Source organism: Lontra canadensis, unplaced genomic scaffold (genome assembly GCF_010015895.1).
Source record: "Lontra canadensis isolate GAN:19392208 unplaced genomic scaffold, GSC_riverotter_1.0 scaffold2, whole genome shotgun sequence".
In the NCBI taxonomy this organism is placed as follows: domain Eukaryota; kingdom Metazoa; phylum Chordata; class Mammalia; order Carnivora; family Mustelidae; genus Lontra; species Lontra canadensis.
Window position 1 is genome coordinate 9145504 of NW_022630996.1, and position 25454 is coordinate 9170957.

Sequence of the window (25454 nt, forward strand, 5' to 3'; positions counted from 1 at the left end):
TCTTAGAAGTCTTAGGATATGGTTTGTTTTGACATGGATCTATTCTAGCCCAGAATTTAGGGTGGTGATTTTAAAGCTTCTTTGTTAATGTGACAAATGGTGATACCATGTTTATTAATTAGCAAGTAATGTTCTAAACAGGTTAAAAGCATAATTTTCTCAGCACACTTAGAAGGCAGACACTGTCATTACCCTCACTACACAAATAGTAAACCAAGACATGGAGGGGTAAATTTACGAGTCAAAGTTCAGACCACCAGCAAGTGAAAGATCCAGGCTTTGAAACCAGGTAATCTGACTTTAGCCAATGCTGTTAAACACTATCTCTTTATTTTACTTTCCAAGTCAACTTTATTGAGGCACATGTAATAACACATGTTATGTACAATAAAATGTACCCATGTAAAGCATAAAGTCTGATTTTTGACAAATGTGTATTTCTTTTTTTTAAAGGTTTATTTATTTTAGAGAGAGTGAGTGAGAGAAGGTGCAGAGGCAGAGAGAGAGTGGCAGACTCTCCGCTGAGCCCAATGTGGGGCTCAGTCTCATGACCCTTAGATCGTGACCTGAGCCAAAATCAAGAGTCAGACACTCAACTGACTGAGCCATCCAGGTGCCCTGACAAATGTATATTTCTGTATAAACACCACTTTAATAGAATATTTGATGATTGCATCAACCTCTCCCTGACCTCAACTTGATGTCACAGGTACAACCACTGATCTGGTTTTTGTCAATGTAGATTAGATGAGCTTTTTCTAGAATTTGATAGAATGGAATCATCCAGGATGCACCTAGAAGTGTCTGGCTTGTTTGGCACAGTGCCATGTTTTTGAAGATAATTGAGGTTGTTGCATGTATCAACATTTATTCTTTTATTTCTGAATAATATCTCCTTGAATGGATCCACCAGATTTTAGCAACACAATTATCAACTGATGGATTTGCGATTTGGGGCTATTATAAATAAGGATGCGATGGACATTTCTGTCCATTGTGCAGGACACACCTATATGTATTTAACTGGAGTAAATATCCAACAGCAAAAAGTCTCCATCCAATGGTAGGTGTATGTCTAATTAGGAGAAGCTGCCAAACTTTTTTCCGAAGTGGTTGTACCATTTTATATTCGACCAACACTTGGGATTGTTGGTCTTTTTAACTTTAGCCCTTTCAGTAGGTATGTGGTTGTATCTCCTTGGGATTTTAGTTTGCATTTCCTTGACAAGGAAAATGATGCGAAGCATTTTTTTTTTGTATGCTTATTGGGATTTACAGATTTTCTCCTGTGAAGTGTCTGTGGAGACCATTTTTTAAATGGGGTTGATGGACTTCTGATTATTCAGTTACATGAAATCTTTAATTTCCTGGATCACAATCTTTGTCAGACATACATGTAGTTGAGAATATTTATTTGCATTCTCAGGATTGCCTTATTATTATTTTAACGGTAGCTTCCAAAGAACAACATTTTATTTTTATGAAATTCAATTTATCAATTCTTAATAACAATTGATGTGTTTTTCATATTTTATCTAAGAAACCTTTGCCTACTCCAGGGTAACAAAGATTTTTCTCCTATTATTTTTCCTAGAGATTTTATAACATTTGCTTTTACATTTAGGTCCACAATCCATTTTGAGTTTATTTTGCTCTACAGTGTGAAAATGTATTTTTTTTCCCATGATGACTCAGTTCTTTGGGGACCATTTGGAATGACAATCCTTTCCCCGTGAAATATGTTTGAGTCTATTCATAAATTGGTGGTTTTGTTCTCCACTGAAGTGAAAGTCTATCTCAATGCCAATATTGCACAACAATCTTGATTATTTTTGCTTTATACTGGGACTTGATATCAAGCAGTATGAGCCCTCCAAATGTGTTCTTTATTTTAAAAATGTTTTGCCTATTTGAGATCCTTTGCACGGCCCTAGAAATTTTGGCTCCAGTTTGTCAATTTCTATTAGAAAATCTGTTGGCATTTGGTTTGGATTACACTGAATCTGTAGATAAATATGGATCGAATTTATATCTTAGCAGCGTTAAAATCTCAGATTGATGAGCGTAATGAATCTCTCCCACTTATTTCCACCACTCCCATCAAAAATGTTTGGTGTTTTTCAATGTCTAAGCCTTGGACATGTTTTCTTAAACTTATCTCACTACTTGTTCATGTTTTTGAGATACAGTTTTTAATATTTATTTTTCCAATGTTTAATTGCTAGAATATAGAAATAAAATTGAGTTTTATAATTTGAACTTGTATCTAGCTAAGGGCACTTGGTTCTAGAAGCTTCTCTGAATTACTGACAATTTTCTGAGTGTATATTCATGCCACTTAACACTAAAAATTGTACCTCTTTCCATTATTTTTTTTTCTTTTTCCTGGCCTTATTTTACTGGCTGAGATTTCTAGTACAATATCCATTGAAAGTTGTAACAATGGAGATTTTTGCCTCGTTCCTAATCTTTGATGGAAAGTATTCACTTTCTCTAGTAAGTGTCACAGTAGCTGAGGGCTTTCTGCAGAACAAGGATAATCAGTTATATTCTTAACCTGCTGAGAATTTTCATAATGAATGGGTGTTGAATGTTTTCAAATGCCTTTTCCTCCCTGTATGTAAATGTATTCTTTTTGTTCCTCTAATTATTTTGCTAATATGGTGAATTATGCTGTATGATTTTCACATGGAAAACCAAACTTGCTTTCCAGGGATAATCACCCAATGTGGTAGAATACGGTCATATTTTTACACATTCCTGGCAGTGATTCGATGATATGTGTTAAGGGCTTCAGCATTTATTTTCCCGAGGGATACTGGTGTGCAGATTACTTTCTTGTAACTCTTACGCTCCAGCTCTTGGGTATTTCAGGCCTGATTTGCTGGGTGAGTGTGGAGGAGGCCCAAGGCCTGGTCCTCAGCTTTGCCAGTTTAGAACGTTGATATTTTAGCCGCTCTTGATAAGAGAGACAAGACTGACAGGCTTAAGCCAAGCAACTGAGACTCATAGCTGCTTGACTGATAAAAGTGTAAGTTTATAAAATTTATAGGCATTGTTTGTTGCTTCCCAAATCTGTTCTACCTCTTCCTTCTGCTGGCGTGGTCTCTGTGGTCACAGTGACTGGGGAGGCTGGATTTTTCTCTACTGGGTTTGGCCTAATTTACCTATCTTTTTAAAATTTTTGATTTAAATTCTATTTAGTCATATGGATACACACACACACACACACACACATATATATATATATATAGTTTCAGGTGTAGAATTCAGTGATTCATCAGTTACACATAATACCTGGTGCTCATTACATCCCGTGCCCTCCTTAACACCCATCACCCAATGGCCCCATCCCACCCCAACTACTTGGGCCTTATTTACTTGAAGCCAAATATGCCTGAAGCTCCTCAAAACCATCCAGAAAAGCCTCGGTTTACAAACTGAAGACGCAGAGTCAAAGAGGGAAACAGCCGGGTCCTGGAAGACTTTGAAACACCGACTTTACCAAGTCTGGTTGAGATAAAGTCCCAAAATATTTAAGCCATTTTAGTTGAGTTTTCTGATTTTTTTTTTAAGATTTTATTTATTTGTTTGACAGAGAGAGAGATCACAAGTAGGCAGAGCAGCAGGCAGAGAGAGAGGGGGAAGCAGGCTCCCTGCTGAGCAGAGAGCCCTATGAGGGGCTCGATCCCAAAGACCCTGAGATCATGACCTGAGCCAAAGGCAGAGGCTTAACCCACTGAGCCGCAGAGGCTTAACCCACTGAGCCACCCAGGCGCCCCTTCTGTTTTTTTTTTTTTTAATAAATTTAAAACCCCACAAGCATTATGAAAATTATCTAATAGAGAAGTACATTTTGTAATCCAGTTACAGTGATCAAAACAATAGTTTTTTTTTAACCTTTGGGATATTTCAGAGAGATGAAGAGAAGTGTATTAATGGGATTTCCATCAAACCGTGTGAGCCTGATGGCTTGTCCTTTTGCATTCTAGGGCTACTGCAGCACTCAGAATGGTAATCGAGAATCCAGACATCCTGCCAAGTAGGGGATCTGCGAGACACATGACAAATTTTTCATCCAGTTCCTTCACATTTTTTCACTCCATGCTGATGACGCTTCTCCTTGTATTTGTCACTGCAAAATCAGTGGCCTCATTTTCAAAGCACCCCTAGGACACGTTTTAATTCCTATGTCTTCAGATTGTATTGCGTGGGTTATATTTTAGCCTGGTAGCCCTCATGCAGGGGACCATTAATTACACCTGGAGAAGCTGGTCCCTGGCAGGGAGGGTGAGCATTAGCAAACGCTGGGGCATGTCTGGGGGCAGGGGAAGTGTGAAAGGGTGTTTGCAGTTCGTTGTTTTTCACAAGAAACAGGGAGAAGAATTTTGGACAGTGGATTACTATAGTAGCCTTCTATCTGGGACCTCTGCTTCCGCACTTGCCCACCTGTGGGCTATTCAACACAGAGAGACCATGGGGAATCAGTCAGATTTTGTTACTCTCAATGGCTTCCCACCTCATTCAGAGCAAAAGTAGAACTCCTTACATTAGACAAAGGCCATGCATGATTTGGCCCATTACTTGCCTGGCCTGGATGCCTCTCTCCATGCACTGAGTTCCTGCCATAGTGGCTTCCTTCCTGGTCCTCTAACACATGGGGCAAGGTCAGACCTCAGGGCCTTTGCACTGACTGATCCCCTTGACTGGTGGTCTCCTCCCAAATATTTACATGAACATTTTATAATTCTTTTAGGTTTTGACTCAAATTTCACCCCAGGACCTTTCCACCCCACAAATTGTTTCATTGTCTTTTTCCACCCCCAAGGCACTCCTCACGTCTTTTTAAAATTTAATTAATTAGTTAATTAAACATGTTTATTTATGTAAACAAAAATTTAAACTCTATCGCAGGAGGGATTTTTATCTGTTTTTGCTCATGGCTCTATTCAATCAAAAACTTGAGTCTTCAAAGGTTGTTGGCTAAAGGAACAGAATGAGTTGAAATCTTGAATCAGCAGACCCATGATGAGGCAACAGGAGGAAGGTTGGATTTGGAAGTGAACGCTTCAGAGTCCCGGTGAAAATACCTTCCATTTTAACTTTGGTGTAAATGCTGGGTTGAAGTAAATTATGACTAATCTCAACCTCAGAGATTACTATTCCTTAAAAAAGACTCTTTAGTCTTCCTTTATGTTTTAAAAGTATGATAGTTAATAAGTGATTCGTAATCTCAGCACTATTAACATTTTGGGACAAATAATTCTTTATTATGGGAGCTGTTCTGGGCATCGTAGGACGATTGGCAGTATCCCTGGTCTCCACTTACTAGATTTGCCTGTAGCAACCGTCCCCCCCAAGCTGTGGCAACCAAAATGTCTCCAGACATCGTTTGATGTCACCTGGAGGGCAACGATTCTTGCTCCTGGTTGAGAAGCCCTGATATCAATAATTCTCATATATCCGTATTTGAATAGAGGGTTCTATTTTTTATATAATACATGTTATGGCGTGGAAATCATGGGGATACCATTGCTTACGTTATCAGCTCTGTAGTGTAAGCCCCGTAATGACGAGCAACATGTTACATCTGTAAATGTTAAGATAAAACTTAGGAAGAAATAGAAAATGAGTAACCCTTTGTTTAAAGGCCTAGAAGCTTCTATACTTCAGGAGTGACAGTGAATGCTGAGAAGCATGTTTCAGAAAAGAGCCTTTTTTTTACTATAAAAATAGTAAAGAACAAAGTGCATACCTCCCCAATTTATCCAGGTGAAATCACACTGAAACCAACATGGCTTCGTCACTGCGAAAATGGAATCACAAGGGGAAAGAGGCAACATGCAGTCCGTGAGTCGAGGGGACACAGCTCCTTATTCACTTATTTCTGCTTTAGGATGGTATGTGGCTTGTGTATGAAGACTCTAGGTATAGGGATAGACTTGAGGTTTGTAAGCGCATTTCTGCCCCTTTTGACAAAAGAAATGATTGGTTGACTGACTGATTAAAAGGTCTACTGGGGGAGACACCTCTTTGACCCTAACTGGCACCCTCCTGGGACATTGTCCAGTAGCAGTCAACGTAGGAGCCCCAAATCACTGGGAACTATTCGCCACAAAACGATGCTTCTAATTTGGGGGGTTGGGTATGGGTCTCAGCAAATGTAAATTTTCAGTTGCTTAAGGCATTTAGTAGATACTAACCAAACAGAACTGAAGGGATGTAACCTCCGAACTGTGGGAAATGGAAGTTTACTTTGCAACCATCTGTGGGAGGATGCCGTCCAATGATAGGTTGAAAGGAAGTAAAAGGAGGAAGACCAGCAGCAGGCAAGAACTGATAAGTGGCAGAAAATCTCAAAATTCACTTTAAAAAAATATATATATTTTATTTATTTGCTAGAGAGAGAGAGAGAGCAAGTGCTAGCGAGAGAGTGAGAGAGGAGAGAGCGCACAAACAAAAACAGAGGGAGGAGCAGACTCCCCACTTGGGCAGAGAGCAGGACCCTGACATCATCATGACCTGAGCCAAAGGCAGACGCTTAGCCTACTGAGCCACCCAGGCACCTCGGCGAAATTTACTTTTTGAAATGTTTGGGGACATTTGTTTTATATGTCACGATTATGACATGCAATACTTTTATCTCATCGGTATCATAAACATCTACATGCTGCCCAAACAACCCTCGCCCTATTACCTTAGCCTGGTTTCTCAACTCAACATAATGAAAATCCAGAAAGCCACGCAGCCCAGCCTCCGAGTTTCACGGAGACCAGAGTTTGAGCTCCATTCATTAAGCCTCTAAACCCTTGGGTGTCAAAGGCATGTCACTAAACAGGTCACTCAAGGCACCAAGGAAGCCAAAAAAGGAAAGAGCCCCCTAAAGGAAAGTGGCATTTAATTGGGAACCTTCAGACATCTGTCACTCTTGGTGACAAGCGCGAGAAAGGACTTCGCACATTTGTGACGCGCAGGTGGGACGGGGCTGACAGCTGGAGGCCCTGGAGCCGGGTGCAGGCGAGGGTGTTCGCGCGTGGGGAGGAAGGAGAAGCTGCTTTTGAAGTCCGGGCTCTTTCATCCCGAATATCATTTAAACAAAACAAAGCAAATGTCTGAGGCCATCACTGTATCCTAAAAGGCCATCCGCTGTCCATTTAAGCGATCCTCCCTGTGAAGCCGGGCGCGCACCCACCTAAAGCACAGGTCCGCACCAAGTTTGGAAAAGAAAGGTTGTGCGGGTCCCTGCTCCAAACAAAACACAGTGTCTCCTCTCCCGGCCTCTTGGTTCAAACCCGCGTGCTGGCTCCTGCGGGGAGAGCGGCCCTGGAGACTCCTGCCTTTAATGAGCTTCCCAATCAGCTCGCGAGGGAAAGGCGCGCTCCCTCCCTCGCCCAGCCCGCGTCCTCGCCCTGCCCGCTCCGCTCATCCCTCCCCTTCTCCATTTCCCTTCCGTTCCCTCCCCGGCAGGGCGCAGCGCAGGCCCAGGCTGGAGCAGGCTCCCCGCCCGCCCGTCCCAAAGCCCGCCGACCGAGCCGCCGCGCGGAGCCCCAGCCGAAGCGGGGACAGGGGAGCGGGAGCCCGGGGAGGCGCGGTCGCGGACGGAGGGCGCAGCAGGCGCGCGCGGGCAGCGGCCACCGGTACCCGACCCAGCGCAGAGCCTCGCCGCGTTCAACAAAGGCAGCCGGAGCGCGTGCGGCGTTTGCAACTCCAAGTAAGTGGGAAGCGGCGCGCTGCTCCGCCGCCGCCCGGGGCCACTTTCCCTGACCCTCGCCCACCGGCCCGGGTGCAGCCGAGGATGGTGGTGCGAGTGGGAGCGGGCTGCCCCCGAAACGGATTCGCTCCTGGGGCCACCTGAGGCATGGGGGGGGTGCGTAGGCGGGGGGGAGAGTCGGGTCCGGGAGTCGGGGTGCGGGTAGGTGAGCGGAGGAGAGCAGCTGGGGCCATGCCCTGCGCGCCTCCGCGCCGCGTGCCAGCGGCCCGCGGGGTCCACGCCGGGGCTGCGCGCTCCGGAAGACCTGCCGCAGGAGGTGTGTCTGTGTCTGGGGAGAAGCGAGAGGAAGGGAGGCGCCCGGGCAAGCCGGGCTCGGCTTCCCGTCCTTTCTCCGCGCCTCCGCCTGCACCTGGGCTTGCGGGCGGCCGGCGGTCCGGGGGCTTTTGTGGGTGCCGTGCCCGGGGGCGGGGGCGGCGGGGGTTGCGCTTCCCGGGGCCGGGGGACACCGAGAAGCCCTCACGGAGCGGGGACACTCCTTGTCCTGCCCGCCAGCCCGGGAGGGGCTCCGGAAAGGGTCACATCCAAAGTTTAGAAAGACACACCTGAAACCCATCTCGTTTGAATGCGGACTTTAACCACCGCCCCGGACACAGGCACTTGAACTCTGAGGCTCCCGCACAGAAAGGTGGGGGTATGTTCATTACGAAGTGGCCCGATTCGTTGTTTCCGAGTTGATGTTTCTAAGAAATGAACGTTTTTAAAGCAAGGAATATACTCACCTCCTTCCTTGCTTCCCATACGAAATCTAAAACTTCCTCTCCTGAACACACACACATACCTCTTTCTCCTTAACAAAAACACACAGAACACACACCTCTCGCTGATACACACTTGGCTGTTAACTCTTTTTCTTTGTTAACAGCTGCTTTGTAAGTTTGGGGATATACTGAAAAAAAAAAAATAGGAGTGGCTTGGGGGCAGGGGGAGAGGTGGCCGATGAGGGAGAGTGAACAATGGGCGGGACCTCGAAGTTTCCTTTTAGCATCTTTCCTCTTGATGGGCTTGTTGCTGTAGCAGCTTGAGAACGGTGGTGTGTGCCTGCGTGCGCCTGTGTGGGAGCCATGGGCCTGGGAGAGGACTGAGATGCTAGTCGCCAAGCAGGGCTCTGGGACTAAGAACATCAGGAAGCAGTTTCATTGTCCTGGGCAAATGTGAAGTTGATGAAACAGTAGAGCCCATTCAGCCCCGCGATCGCTGGGGACTAATTGATACGTGGAGATATTTCAAGGTATTGATAGTGAAACAAAAGACGTGTCTCCCAGCACAAAATAAAGCATGCATTTTCCATCTTCATTATATGCCCTTTTAAGTAAATGATGCACTTTAAAGACCAAATCATTAAAAAGCACGCACAGGGAGGGAAAAAAAAAAAAAACACGCACAGTCCAGTTAGAGTCAAAGGAAATTAGAGCGGTATTAGCTCTCGTCCTGTCCTCTTGGGGCTGTGCGTGCCTTCAGAGTGGTGAGACTTGCACTCACTGAAACTATAGGATGCGATTTTTTCTTATTTTATTTAAAAACAAAACAAAACAAAAACACCTCCTTCCATTACCCTGTGCTTTAAGAAACTTTTGTGCTGGGAGTTCTCTAATTGTGCTTTACGTCTTCGGAACGTGATCTCCCCCGACCCCCTTCCGTTCCCAGACACCCTTGGGGACAGTTTTCTTCCCACAAGTGAGATCTGTGAGGCGTGCCCACCTGAAGCCATTCAGGACCACAGTAGACGCTCTCTCTGCTGGTCACGCGTGGATGCAACTGCATTGTATTTTTTTTATCTCTCTCACTTCTTTTTTTAAGATTTATTTATTTATTTGAGAGAGAGCAAGTGCACGCAAGGGGCAGAGGGAGAGTCTTAAGCAGACTCCGCAGGGACCATAGAGTCCCATGCCGGGTTCATTTCCAGGATCCTAAGATCAGGACCTGAGCTTGAACCTGCTGAGCCAGGCAGGTGCCCTTCACATTGTATTTTCCAAGCCAGAGTTGTGTTAATCCCCAATTATCATCCTGTTAATATATAACTTGAATCACCTGATGTTTAAATGAGGTATTATAGAGAATGAGGTTAATTTAACAGTATACAGAGTATAATATATATTATATAATAATACATAGTTCTGTGGTTTCCTAGACCTCTTTCCAAGATATTTGGAGTAATAAATTTGCCAATTTATTGAGAGCTTCAGTGCACTTTTTTTACTCTGGTAAAAAAAAGCCATTGGCCTTGTTGAATTTTCACAGAACTTGATCATTAGAAATAACCTGAGAGAAATAAGGTCCCCAAATAGTTTAATCGCTTTTATCAATAAGATCCGTCTTAGAAATGAAATATTTTAGGTTTAAATGCTTTTTTTCCCTCTTTGAAGATACTCTCGCTTTCTCATTTAAATGACCTCTCATGTGGATTCTGATTCTCATATGTGGGGTTTTTTAAAAAAATTATTACTCTTCAAAATTTTCCCAGGAGACTGAGTTAAGTTGGCTTACTCAAAATGATGTGTGTGGTTAGCTAATGGCAGATCGCGAAGACCAGAATATACAGTCAAGTTCTCCACTCCTGCTTTTAATATGGTGGCGTTGGAATATGGGGAGCGTGCGGTCCTTGACTTCCCTACGGAAGGTAATGTTTAAACTGAGAGTACCCAGGGCGACCCGAGAGCAAGCGTGGTCTACACCAGAGGGCATTGAGTCTGGGGCCCTGGGGGGGCGTCCAGGCTTCCCAACTGTCCCCTTCCATTGCCTGGATGCTGAATGGGGCTTCTTCAAACGGTGAAGGCTACCGTTCTCATGAATAATCAGAACTTCTGTCTTCTCTTGGCACAAGGCCATGCCTTTGCTCTATGGTAAAATAATATTCAGATATGGATCTTCTCCTTATGAGCTGGGCCGACTTTTTTCCATCCAGAGCCAACTGGCCAGAGTGGGACTTGGGCCACAGCCTGACTTTGGAAAGTTGTTCTTCATCCCTGATATTTATGGCCAATTCAAGTTTCCATCCATCGAGCCATTTTTCCACACACTTCATGCCAGTCTTGTATGTGGCAGAGTTCTCCGGGTCTCACGATCTTTCTAGGTTGTCAAATATAACAAGCCTTTTGTTCTGCACTGTTTTAGTATTTGGTTTAAAAAAAAAAAAGAAGCTAAAATGTCTGCGGTTTAAAAGAGTAGCTATACCATGACATTATCGGAGGGTGTTGTGTTTATGGTAACATTGTGGATTCGATTATGTAGATCAAATTCACCACAAATCCCTATTTCTTAAGCTCAGGCAAAGAATACAGTCAACAGTTGGTGCTTGAGACAGTTTGAGAAATAAAATTTTAATTTCTTCTACTGGGATTTGTTAGCCATTTCTTCACAGTAGGTTTAGGTAAAGTGGCATTTCCAAAAAAAGAAAGAAAAAAGAAAAAACCCATCATAATGTGTTTCCTAAAAGCAGAATTCTTAGATTCCTAAACATCATCCGTAGTTGAAAAGAAAAAAAAGTATATGAATCTTGAAAGAAGTGAGTCATGGTAACTGACACTGACAATGTGCTCTTAATTCTAAGAACCGTTCGACAAACCAAAATGTCACTGAAAAGGCAAATAGCATTCTGTATTCCTAACCTTTTGTTTTCACTTCTTCCAGCTTTAGCACTTCCCCATCCCCCTCCTCTGCTCTCATTCTTGTTGCTCCCTTCTTTTCATCCAGTGCCATCCTTTCCCGTTTAACAAGTCCCACGATGTCTTTCCCAATTTCTTCCCCGTATCTGGGGTGGCGAATAGGCCTTCACGTACCTATGTATCCGGAAGGGTCGCCCATGTCCTGGGACGCATGGAAGGCTGGGCCTTTCTAGCTACGATTTTCACATTTTTCTGGCCTGGTTCATTCAAACCTGTTTTCTGGTCTAGGATCAGTTTATGCTTCTGTCACTGAGGGCGGTGTTGACTTCATTCTCCTCTTAGTTTCTAAACTTTAGTGGGCCCGGGATTACTCACCTCCATCCTCCCCATCCCGCCTCCGCAGTATAAGATTTCTTGCTCCTATGGTGAGTCAGTTTAACCATAATAAGCAGTTTTTATTATATGTATGCTAGATGCCTAATACTGAGCTAGACAATGTAATATACTCAAGAAATAAAAGTTTATTTTCTCTAAGGCTTACAGTTTCACGATTCCGTTTGTATATGGAAATGGTGCTAACCTGTGAAATCCTTTATTACAAATACATTTAAAAGAGATGCCAGACAATGAAAATCCATTTATAGCCCTGCCCCCACCCCCCCAATCTCTGGGAAAAACACTTGAAAAGTCACAGGTCATTTCATCAAACAAATGACTTTTTACATTTCTTCCTTTCCCTTAGCATGCAACAGCATCGCTTGCCAACACTGCTTTCTTATGATTATCTGATTATCTTTTACTGCAACCTCCCTGACATATTAATTTTTTCCAACTTCCTTGGCCACTCCTCAGCATTTTTTTTTCTTCTTTTCTCCTCAACCTCCACATGCGGACATTCATTTCTAAATACTCAGATCTCCCCCCTGCCCCTCCCTCTCTCTCCAGATGCTTCAGTATTGATCATGACTCTTTGGGTTTCTACTCCAGTCTTCATGAGAGAACTCTCAAATCTCTCCATTCTCTGTTGAGTTTTGGTGTCACACTTAAAAAAAATTTTTTTTAAATGAATGCTAAAGGGGACAGTCCTCGTTGGGGAAGGAGACTGAAGCAAAGGACTTCTTGTTATTTTATTCTTAATCCCAACAGACTTCTACACATAATGACTGTCCCATTACTTGTCAGGTAGTGTGATAGGGAATACAGAAATAAATAGGCCTTCAAATAGCTTATGGGCTACTCAGTGTATGTGTGAGTACATTAAAATAACTACAACACAAGTTACAGCAAGATATGTACATACAAAGTTTTTGCCCTAAGCGGTTCCAGCAAAAAAGTGATTAAAAAAAATTTTTATGAGAAAAAAGGAAGTTTAACTCAAAAAGGTTAAATGGAGAAGGTGATAATATTTATTTCAAAATCATCACTGTCTTTTGGTTACTTTATTGCCGTTTATTCTGGAAGAGAAGTTGACTCTGGATTTCTTTGTGTTTTCATGTCACATTGGCCATGTCGTGGGGCAGACAGGAAATGACTGAAAGTGACATCTTAGAATTCACTCCGGGTTATTTAGAATAAATATAATATTAAAGACTTGACACATCACCATAGATGGACTCTTCAGGAAAAGATATACCAGACATGAGATTGTAACTGACCTTCAGGGGACATCTATGCACTGAGGAAAAGAAAGCAAATCCTCCATGTCAGCTGTGTAATTTGGATGAAACTTTAAGTGAGTAGGAGGTTGAAGGCACCATGGGGGGACGGGGGTGGGGGTGGGGTGGGGGGGATGTGGGGGGGGTGTTCCCAGGCAAATCTGTCCTCTAGGTGGCGCTCTGATTCTGCCCTGCTCTTTTCTCCTCCCCCTCTCCATCAGCCCTTCGGAGTGACTTTAACTCTTGCTTTTCCCAGCAGGGTTGACTCTGGAAAAACTCATCTTTCCCCTGTCATAGTTACTCACCATTATCACGAGCTCCACCCCACCCACACCATGCATCCAGAAAGGCAGGGGCTCCGTCTCATTCATCTCAAGAACCCTAGACTATCAAGCTCCAGACCTCTGAAAATGACCAATAATGTCTGGCAAATGAGTGAAAAAAATAAATGACTCTGAATACCATTCTCTCTGCCTCTCATGTTCCAAAGACCTTGACGATCGTCCTCTGTACGTACTTCCTCTAAACATCGCCTGGTGCCAATTTCCAATTTCAATCTGAGCACCCCCATTCTCAGCCTCCAACCTCTGTAAGAAGCTCTCCATCTCACATTTCTTCACCTCTGTCATTTCACAGGTCATCACAGTGATGACCTGTGATGACACAGTGTGTCATCACAGCCTGTCAGGTCTCTGGCCCGTCTTTTAACCATACTCCCCCTTGTCTACTTCATGCCCAGAACTTGCAAGGTCTCTGACTCATGGCTGCCTCCATAATGGAGAGAGAAATCTGACTTCCCTCTTCTTTAAGAGACCGTATAATTCAAAGCTACAAGACTGCACACTTAAAGCCTTCTTTTCATCATAACTCCAATGTGGCTATAGAACATTTGCTTTTCAGAACTTTTTACACTTATTTTTTAATATTTTTATAACAATTACACTTAGAGCAGGATTTTTTTTTTCTTTACACTGATACAACTAAGCTTAGGGAGGTTAAGATGACCCCAGTAAGTGCCATGAAAGTATTAAAACAAAGCTTTTGGGGTGCCTGGTTGGCTCAGTCAGTTAAGTATCTGCCTTCGGCCCAGAGTCCTGGGACCAAGCCCCAAGACATGTTCCGTGCTCAGCGGGAAGCCTGCTTCTCCCTCTCCCTGCTGCTCCCCCTGCTTGTGTTCGCTGTCTCTCTCTCTCTTTGACAAATAAATTAATCTTTAAACAAATAAAAATAAAAGTTTTAAAATTCCTAGTTTGGATATTTTCTTCTCTATAATATAATGCCATTTCATCCTTTGGCTAATTAATTTTTATGCCCCAGTTGCCTCTTATATCAAACCTAAACTCCAAGGTATATATAATAAGAGGCCAAATAACCTGGGGTAGCCATTCCCTGTCTTCTGTTTATGGGAATAACTAGAATCATGTCTTAGCTTCTGGGTGCCAGGGGCCCAGCCCTATAGATTCTGACTTGAGAGGTGGAATCAAGGAACACAGACATGTGACAGGCCACCTGGATATAGGGGACGAAGTAGACATATTAGCCCTAGAAACCACAGTTCTACTTTGTGTGTTTCGTGTGTGCCAATTAAAGGTCAGGCTGAGTAAACAGTATCTTCCATTCTGACCCCGAGAACCCTTCCAGATACATATGGGGTGGGGGGCGGGGTAAAGTCTCCCCAGGGAAGTCTCCCCTGTGACCATCAGCAGATATCATGGTTTTTCTTCAATTGCCTGACCTCTCATTTGACTGAGAACATGAGTACTTCCCTTGTAGTATTGACATGAATTTTAATCTAGAAAATGAACATGAAGGACTGAACCCAGAGTCTGATTGGTAGGGAGTGTTGGATGAAGACAATGAAGGCGCTAATTATGGGGGCACAGTGACCCTGCCCGGTGACGCCACGCTCCCCATCACTTTTATTTCTCAGGCCCAGTTGGGGTCTCAGACATGCAGACAGGTGAGACCTGGGCTGTGCCTCGCACTCTCAGATCATTCTCTGTAAAGACAGCTCCCCAATTCCCTTCCCCTGAAAAGAAACATGCAACCTGTGGTCGTGCTTAAGGCATGGGGTCTCCAAATCAGGCTGCTGACCTTGGCTGACCTGACCTTTCTTGTGGCATCCAGGAGATCACTGGGCATTCAGGGCCCCCCAGTCCACTGCAGCCATCCCACTGCTGGCGCCGGGGATGCCGTAACCACATTCTCCCTGATTTCGGCCGCCACCAAGGAAGCATCAGCTCCTGGTAGGAGTCCCCATGAAGCTGCAGAAACCTGATGGTTTCCCTGAAGCTCTGCCTGGCATTTGGTAGCGACGGAGCATGTGTCACTGACCCTCCCGAAGCCTCAGGGGATCTTGGCTGTCAGATGGCAGGGAGGCTGAGGATAGCATCCCTTGCTTTTGCCTTCAGTGATGAAGGTACATCGTGACAGTCTGATGTTTATAAACTGTAAAGTCTTGGGCTAAATGTGAGCAGCTCGTAATAAAATCTGTGGAACCACTTCTCTTTCCCCGATTCTGCTGCTTGTCACTGTCATTTTCCGAGGACGCCTAGATCGCTAAAGGTGCCCAAAGGTCGGCTTGACCGGACGAAGTGAGCAGGAGGAGAGATGTGTGAAGGGTGTGAAAATATGAAAATCTGAGTCAGAGCTGGGGGATGGGGAGGAAGCGAGAAGACAATCCTAAAAAAAGGCTAAATGAAAATGGTTTTGCATTCTTTTACTAAATATTATATTATAGCTCTTTCTGAGAGTTGTCAAGAAGACATGCCAAATTATTCAATCAGTTATGCTCACTAAATTTAGGTCTTTGCAACTCAAGAGCGACACCGCGCTTACTCTGTAGCAGGTGCTCCTTACACTTTCATGGGCATTTCAGTCCCCTGGAGGTCTCCGGACAATGCAGGCTGTGGTTTAGCAGGCGCCTGGCAGACCTCTCCGACAGTGATAGCCTGGCTGCTGGCCTGGGGACCTGACTTTGAGCAGCCAGCCGCCGGGGTTGGGATCGACGAACTTGAGAGAATGGGAGAGGGACCAGAACTTTCCAGGCATGACCTTTCATAGCTTAATACAAACACTGAGGGTCATGGGCAATAACCCTTCTTGCTGTGCGCAAAAACAGCGCATGCCCATACTTCATGTCCAAATATTTACAGTGTTTGGTTTTTCATAAAAGAAATTTGCAATCACCGTCTGATTTCCTGCTTGGCTCAACTGAAGACCCTTAGAGTAAGAGGCCCCCTGCCAGGGGTGTACCAGTGTCTCCTTCCAGTGTTTTCCCTGGAGAAGGGAGAAGTGATTCATGCCTTAATTTGTCTTAAAAGCGAGTGAGTGAGATGTGTTTAGGAAACTTCCTTCTTCATATGAAAAGGAAATAATATCGTTTGTTTTCTTTGTGCTAGAATATTCTTTTCTTTAGGTTTTGAGTATGATTCTCTTTGATTGTCCCTTCTGTACTGTAACGGAAATTGAGCAGGTGTCCTCCATCTTGGTGACTTCTGGGAAGACCCTGGGCCACTGGAGATTTTTGCCGCAGAGCCAGGTTTCAGCAATAAGGAACATATTCCAGTACCATTCTTGGGTAACAAAACCTTCAGTCAAGCTAAAACAAGTGGAGACCACACACAATTTTAGAACAGTGTTTTCATCCTGGCCTTACTTCTTTGCTAATAATTCAGCTTTTTCTAAACCTCACCCTGGGAGTCTTGCCCATAATAGCTAAGGGTTATCCCTGAGGTTTTGACAGGTCGTGGTCTTCCTGTTGGATGCTAAGAACACTGGAGGGTGCCAGCAGGTCCTATGGGGCGTCCATGGTAAGCCCGAAGTGGCTTAAAAGTAGCTTTGGAGAATTTTAGGCAAGGGTCAGTGTTGTTGTTCAAAAGATATTTTCTACCAAAAAAAAAATATATATATATATATATATTGCACCATTTCTGTAGGTATGGTCCAAGGCGTGTAACTGAGGAAAACTGAACTGCTCTAGGAAGGAAAACAGGTAGTTGATTAGATTATTTTAATAGATTTAGGTACTTAAATTTTGAAAAAAGAGCCTGTCTTCCTATGCACACTTTAAATTTACAGCATACATTTAACTATTAAGTTCAGTGTCTTTGGCAGTATTCAGAATCTCAGAGCACCATGCATGTCAGGCTTGTGAAAAGGTGGCTTCACTTTAATCATGGGAAAAATAATGAAGTTTTCCATTATTATATTTGTTATTAGAAAAAGAGAAATACATACCTGAAAAAAATCATTTTTTCCTCATTCTAGAAAAATATATTTTCATGGCATAAGATGCTCAAATTTTTAAAAACTATAAAGAAGAAAAACTCACTTCAAGTCTTGCTCCAAATAGATGCTGGTATTAACACTCTGATACACATCCACACATCGGATCTGCTGATGGAACTGTAAGAAATAGTTGAATGAATAATTCCCTGTCTTTTACAAATCAACATTATAATTAATGCATGCTCTACTTTTAATAGCTTTACACACATTCCTGTGCATTTGTTTTTTATGAAATAGGGCAATTAAGATGGAAATTCAGTGTACTTAGCTTGACATGGGGGAATCTGAGTCATTAAAAAAAGCCTAGTCCATTACTATTACAGACTCTCCTAATAAAGTTGGAAGTAGAAAAATGAAAGCAAACAAACATAATCCCTTGAAGCAAACAAACAAAAGAAGTCTTTGTCCCAGCAAAGGATGTACTGTTTAGATGAGAACACTTAATTCCATAGAACTTTGTGTGTTTCGTGTGTGCCAATTAAAGGTCAGGCTGAGTAAACAGTATCTTCCATTCTGACCCCGAGAACCCTTCCAGATACATATGGGGTGGGGGGCGGGGTAAAGTCTCCCCAGGGAAGCCACAGCTGCCTGCTCCTGCCCAGGACCCATCTAACCCTGTAGCAGCTCCCAGGAGGCTAGGGGCCCTCCAGACTGCTCTGGGGCTGAGGGGCTGGACCCAGAGCCCTGCCTGTGGCTCTTTGATGCATTGGCACCCAAAGGGGAGTTGTTTATTTGCTCTGTTGTTATTTGGAATAACTAATGTACAAATGCGCTCTGAGTTTAAAGTGAGTCAGATCAAATTTGCGTTGGACGACTGCATTGCTGATTGGAGAGGACAGGTCACAGTTACACGCTTTGATTGTCTCTGCCGATACTGGGAGTCCCACCAACTTGAGCCCGAAACGATTTTTAGCCCTTTTTAAATAGAGGTTTTAGTCTGACAGTCGGGGATCACAGAGTTTGCCCTCTGATATGTGATATCTGGGAATTTGGAGATGCAACTTCAAGGCTGTCATAAATGAATTTGGTTTGGAGAAACAGATCAGAAGCAATTCAGCAGGAGTAAGTGAGTAGAGGTGGATTTCTAACCAGTTTCTCTCAAAATAGATCTGCGTTTCTGAAATCAGCCTGCCTATGGGTCTAACGTTTCGCCCACTGATGTGCTCTTGCAAGAGGGTAAAATGACAGCGGTTAACTTCAAAGGCAGCAGAACCAACAGACAAAAGAAATGGAAGTGGACTTGGTTTTGAGATCTTAGGGAAAACATCCCCAAGCCTGATAGTTGGAAGCCCTGTGCTTGGGGAAAGGAACTTCAGGCCTCCCAGAAAATTCTATTAGAGTTGAGGTTTCCTCCACTGTGGAGGCACCACTGAGCCCACTGGCTTTGGTGGGGTTTATGAGGAGACTTCTCTGGGCTGGACTGGTCTTGTTTGCTGTCCCCGTCTCCCGGGCTCTGGATGCCTCTACGTATAATGACGCCATGAAGTCAGTCAGGCTCTGGGCAGCAATCCTGGTCCCTCCTTGTTCTTCTCAGAGGAAGCTCTTGAAGACCAAACAGTAGCAGCCATGCCGATGCCTCAAATAGGACCTGACCGATCTTGGGTACAAGACCATAAGGTAGACCATTTGGTCGCTGAGCCCACTCTTCCATAAAGGCACATGTCCTCTAGCCCACTGTTTCCATCCATGTCTTCTCCACCCTGGGGGGTGGGGGGCCAAGGGGGGGCTGTCAAGAAAAGGGATCAAGGAGGAGACAGGGAGGCTCCCTTACATGCCCCGGAGCAAGCAGAATCCTCCAGACCCAGGGCTTGGTTGCACATACATCATGAGCTTCCTGGGTCAGTTTTGTCCCTTGCCTTTCATCACCAGCTGTAAGGTGTAATGTTAAGCATCTTGTTTAAATCAGAAAAAAGTTTAGGCTTGGTCCCACTTATTAAAAAGTCCAATTTTATGTTGCAGAACAAATTGTTATCCCCTTGTCTTCTTCTTTCCTCCAACTGACCTCTTCCTTATCTGATTTCCAAGTCCACGCTGAGGAGTGGCCCGGTCTCTTATCATGCACTAGAACTTGAGCAATAGTTGAAAACCAGTGCAGAATCAGGGGAAAGTGTAACTTCTCTTTGTACTGGATTTTAAATATAATCTTAGGTGGCGAAGATCAGCTTAAGTACCAGAGGCTGTTTTTCTCAAAGGGGAGTGGATTTCCTGGCTTATCTAGTGTGATAAGCAATTGCTCATCTCTATTCTTGGTGCATTCTGAGTAAAATCACGCTCTGTCCCTTGAGAGTGTTAAATATTTGTATCTGTTAGGACTTGTGATGCCTGCCGGTAGATGTGCAGGGAGGCCAGGAAGCTGGGAGCTGGAGGAGGTAACAGCAGCGGTGGTCAAGTGCAGACCAGTTAGTAAGGCTTTAAGGAGCAAGTGACCACATTCTCCCAGTGTACACAAAGGGATAATCTCCGGGACTGCAGCTTATCAGAAGAGATTGACTTTTACTGAAATGAGGGTGAGTGCGTCCCCAGCCGGAGCCCCAGCTAAATGGAGGGACACTTGAGGTACATGCTAGCAAGGATCAGGGACACAACTAATGACCGGCGATTCTTGGAGCAAATCTGCGAACCTTAAGACACATTCCTCTAGCTAACATCTGATACTAGTTCCGTTTGTAGATCTCCATAGGAAGAGCCTTCCATTTTTTTTTTTAAAGCTTTTACTTATTATTTTATAGAGAGAGCGTGTGTGCAGGCACACACGAGTGGGCAGCTGGGGACAGAGGGGGAGGGAGAGAGAGAATCCCAAGCAGACTCCCTGCTGGGCGTGGAGCCTGACTCGTGGCTCGATCTCGCAACCCTAAGATCGTGGCCTGAGCTGAAATCAAGAGTCGGATGCGTCCCCGACCGAGCCCCCCAGACGCCTTTGAAGATGCTTCAGTTGTGAAATCATTTTGGATTGTTGGTCCTTCGTATTTAATGGAAATCATTACATTAGTTCTGAGTTTCGGTGGTCACGCGTCTTGTCACTGAAGCTCATCTTTCTAAACTCTGTTGCTGGGTAATTATTTCTGGTTCTTGCTCTTTGTCGCTGCCCAGGTAGCAGCTGGCATAGAGCCAGCTGTTCAATTCACATTTGTTGCTGCATAGAATTAGGATAACATTTTACCTAGTTTCTACCCCCCACGCCCCATCCCCACTGCCCTCCCTCCACCAGCCCTGGCAAGACTTAATATTACTTGGCTACCCTCGCCACAACTGTGACCTGAGCAGTTGTTTTCCTTGGCATCCCCAGCTTTTCTTTTCCACTCGATCCTTTGTACTCAGGGATATTTCCGTTATCGATGTTCAGACACCCAGAGGCCTGCCTTCTGCTGTTCTGTGAAGACATCTTGTATCCAGGCTTCATGCTGGCCACTGGCATCCCTCGCTTCCCTTGATGTGCTCTGGGGACACATGGCAATCTATCAAGTTCAGGACCTGCCAGCACTTCTGGGGTGCTGTTTCTAGGAACTTTCCAGGGCCAGACTTTGTCCCTTATCATCAGTGACTTTGAGAAGCTACAGACCTTGCTCGCTTTTTTTGTGTGATTTCCTCCCCTTTCTCCTTTCAGAGCACCATCCATTCGCTCGAATAACGCTATCTGATGTCTGTCAGGTGCTTTCTCTGTGTGGGACACAAGGCAGGAACTTGACATTCAGTTCCAGATTAAATGTTCCCAAAAGCCTTGGGGGAGAAAGACTGTTTTGCTTCTTAAAGATGAGGAAACTGAGTCTTAGGATGGTTAAGTGACTTGTCCAAGATCACAAGCTAGTGAGAGGTAGAACTAAGATTGTGGTCCAAGTAGCTCTGACCACAAAGGTCTTAAGCTGCATGCTGTCCCACCCTCCTCCCCCTGTTCCATGACAAGGGTCCCTTGAGTATCTGAAGAGGTTTTGGTTCAATATTCCCTTCTTTCCTCTGGCCAGGGCCCTTCTTTCCTCTGCACTGTATAATTTATATCTACTCCCTCTGATCAGGAGAATACCCTCCCTTGGTCAAAGAATTCTGTCATTAGGCTAGAGCTCTTTGGCTGCATATTTTCATGTATTGGTTCATTTTCCATTGTCTCCTCAAGGGTCACTTGGCCTGGGCTTGTGGTTCAAGGTGCTGGTGCTGAGGAAGGGACAGGGGAGCGCAGGCAGGGACAGGGGAGCGTGGGCAGGAGGGTGTCCGGGAGACGCTCCTTCCGGGCCTGAGGACTGCTATCACCTGACCAAATTGTTTGTTGGATTGCTGTGTTCCAGCCCTGGGGGAGGCCACAATGCCGTGTTTGTTTGTGTATGAGAGGCTCTGGCTTTGATTAGCGGCTAGTTCCACTGCAGCTGAACATACAATAGGGACCGAAAGGATGGGGGAAAAAAAAAAACCCTGCTGCAGTTTCCCTTTGGAAAGCATTCCCTGTCAAGCTTGGACATCCAACAGTGGGGCCCAGATGGACAGAGGCTGGGAAAGGTTAGGCGATGGATTCTCCATGCCCCGCGGCCTGTCGTGTGGGACGAAGTGTTGAGCCCTGTGCCCCTCGGTGTCTTTCACGATTAAGGTCTGAGACTGGTATATTGACATGGTTTGATGCGGGGCAAAGCCTGGGGGGGGCGGTCTGAAGAGTGGGAAGGGGCCCCAAAGTCACAAGGGCTGGCACGAAAAACGGTGGGAAGGGTGCACCTGTCTTAAAGGGCCAGTCACACAGTATGAATAATTAAAAAAAAAAAAAAAGGCATTCCTTTGGTCCTGCGGACAAAGTAAGACGAACTGTGACTGTAATTTTATCAACAAAAGAGAGAGGTGCGAAGTTCTTATTTTGTAACAGCAGCAGAGTTGGTCATTTTGTAACAAATGAATACTAGAATTTTATTCTCATTAAATTCAATTTTGTGTCGTAAGCCCCCTATTCACAGGTGGCTGAATAAGAAGATATCTGCCCAAATTACAGACCCCCCCCATATATTCTTAGAGGAATATTCCATTCGGTGAGAATTTTTAGCCAGTAGAATGTCTGTCTGAGACACAGCGTGTTACAGAGGGATACCATCCTTTATCTCAGACTGGCAGTCCCTTGTCTGGGTCCTCCTAAGAGGGGCACAGCAGACTTGTAGTTAGAAAACCATGCAGTATAGCGTATGATGAATTGGTAAAAGAGGAGTTTGATCAAGTTACCTAGAGGAAGAGGGTGCTCTGGTCTGCAGTGGCAAAGGGGGGCTGCCGGATGATGTAGGATTTGCAAAAAAGAGTGCTGTTGAGTGTGGGAGAAGGGCAGGCTGAGTGGGGGGTGTATCGGGACAGCCAAGGAGATGACCAAATCAAGATACAGAGGACCGATTGCAGACGGGTCCAATGTGTGCACACAGTAGGTGGCCAGAGGACCAAAGTTAGGAGCAGAAAAAAGTGTAGGGCAGCAGGAGCCCCGAATGCAAGCTAACGTGCTTGAATTGTGCTGTGTTAGACAGAAAGGACTTACTGGAGGTTCTCCACCAGTAAGGAAGGGGAAAAAATATAGTAGAGTATAAGAAAGATGATTTTTAGAAAAGCAATAGATTAGAGGTGGAGAGAATCCGTTAGGTCTTAAAAAATAATCCTCTGCGTACCAGCCCTGACCCTCAAGCCCTTGATCTTTCCACATTCTAGAAATCCTGTTCATGCTTCAGTCCTTTGTTAAATACCACCTCCTCCAAGAAAATCGTCTTCACTCCCCCAGTTGAAATGAATACTTCTTTCTCTGTTCCCTAGCTTTCAATGATTTCTCTTCTAGTTTTCATTCATTGCTTCAAAAACATGGAATGAACACTGTGTCCTGAGCTCCGGGTTAAGTGCTAGGAATGCAGAGATGAATGCGACCCCATCTGTGTCTTCACATCCCACTGTCTGGCTGGGGGCCAGACACATCCACCCGTGGAGTGTCCGTGCAGGGATCAAGATAGGCACTTCTTGATCAAGAAGCCACTTCGGTGTCAAGATAGACACCGAAGTCCACTGACAGTGGATTCAAAACAGGCTTCTTAGAGATCACGTCTCCTGACTTGTGTTTAAAGCTTGACTAAGATAAGAGAGAAAGAGGATGTTCTAGGTAGGGACAATAGTGTAAGTCCTGATTTTATTCTTGCCTTGAACAGTTACTTTAAATGACTTTCTTTTCCTTACTTATCTGTGGAGCTCTTGGCCCAGTGCTTGGGCACAATACCGAATCAATCAATTTCTGATGCCTTGGTATAACGAGGTGCTTGGGAGGGATCCTTTCCAGAGACACTATGAAGGAAAAGAAAAGCCATCTGAAGCCTAGATGTGAGGTTGGAAGGTGTGTATTTGAAGGGTGGTTGGAAAATGGAATGTTGAAGTTGATCAGTTTGGGAGAATTCTGGTGTCACGGATAGAAAGATGACATCTAGAGAAAGGGCTGATTTGGGGGAAGAGGCCGATGTCCTCAGACTGAAGAAAATGTGGCAAGATGGGATTATCCTCAGTCCTGAGCATGAGCTGGACCCATGCATCCCACATGTCTCTGAATTTTGGGGGGGATCCTTAGTGTCTAGGGAGGCCCTTTGAGGAGCATGAGCTCCAGGCGTGTCACACGGGGTCAGTGGAAACCAGGCTCCTTCCTGTACCTTCTGCCCTAGGAGGTCTTGCTACTCCGGCTACAATGAGGTAAGACAAAATGAACAGTTTTATTTTCTGGGGAAAATTTTTTATTCCTTTGCTCCCTGCTTTAAATCTGCCTTAGATGTCAGCTTTCGAGAAAGCTCTGTAATCAGGTCTGAGCATTTCATATGGAATGGTTTGAAGCCACTTCTTCTAAAAGAGGTCGGTTGTTCTCCAAGAGCCTCTGTAATTCGAGTAACCACATTGGAGATGAGCACCAATCACTCACAGTGAGATGCCTGCTCTTTCCCTAAAAGCGCTCATTTTCCTTTCCTCAAATGAATGATCTCGTGCCAGTTGTGGGTAGAGTCACCACTTGGGCAGCCAGTGGAAGAAAATAGTTACTCATGATGCGCAACAGCAGAGTAACAATGAAGCCAGAATGTTCTGGCTCCACAAATTTTGATGAAAATTACGTGCAGAAAAACAAGAGCCGGGCCCTCAAAGAGAGAAAGTTCTTGTGTTCTTTGTTGAAAGAGCTCCTGTTGGGGGGAGGGGGGGATGTTTTGTACCAAGATGGCTTCTTTGCTGCCCTCAGTCAGCACGGCTTCCTCCACACATTCTGCTGGGATACGAACACTCTCCCTTCCTTTTTTTGGCATTTTCTTCATCCAACCCCTGGGGATCTTCTTCTCGGTGAAGGCAGAGTAGAGGTAAATGAATAATTCTCGTTTTTCTGCTTTAAAAATTATCTTTACAGCTTTGCTGAAAGAAAAGAAAGCTCAGGAAGTCGCAGTTGTCTGGTTTCCAGTCCAATTTGAGTCAGGAGAGGCAGGAAATGTCCTGGGGACAGAGATTAGACAAGATATTTTCCAAGAAAGCCATTTAGCCCTGCATATATTATACTTAAAATTGTTCCAGCTTTGATGTTAATCTGCAGATTCTGGGCCAGGTAACCTGGGGCTTCCTAGGGTAAAATTTTGTGATTTCATGGAGATGTTGCCTCATCTGGTACCTTTGACTGATCAGTAAGCTTCTGCCAAGATGAGCCAATTATATTACAATTAAGAATCTTTTTTCTGCAGATACCCCACTTGATTAAAAAAAAAAAAAAATCTTACCCTTTAGGCTTCTCTGTAATGAAGCTAACAACTGATATCCAGATAATGTTTTACCCTTTGCAATTTGCTTTCATAGGTCCTATCTCATTTTGTCCTCAGACCAGTTGTATGAGATCAGATTTAATGTTTTTACCCATTGGGACGCCTTGTGTGCGCTCAGTGGGTTAAGCATCCAACTCTTGATTTCAGCTCAGGTCATGATATCAGGGTTGTGAGATCTATCCCCGAGTCAGGCTCCACACCCATCATGGAGTCTCTTGAGATTCTCTCTCTCTCCCTCTGCCCCTTCCCCCAAACTAACTCACTCTCAAAATAAATAAATATTTTAGAAAAGACTTTTACCCCTTACACAGATGAAGAAAAGGAGGGTCTAGGAAGGGGAAGTCTTGTCCAAAGTTTGTTTAAGAAGGAA

At 44.5% G+C, this 25454-nt stretch overlaps 1 protein-coding gene across 1 annotated transcript in view; it reads left to right on the top strand.

Moving 5' to 3' along the window:
* Positions 1–7436: 7436 nt before the first annotated feature.
* PTN (pleiotrophin) overlaps positions 7437–25454 on the top strand; it is a 100708-nt gene continuing 82690 nt past the window's right edge. Inside the window, exon 1 of the mRNA XM_032868464.1 lies at positions 7437–7711. The gene's annotated coding sequence lies outside the window, so the exon portion shown is untranslated. The remainder of the gene's footprint in view (positions 7712–25454) is intronic.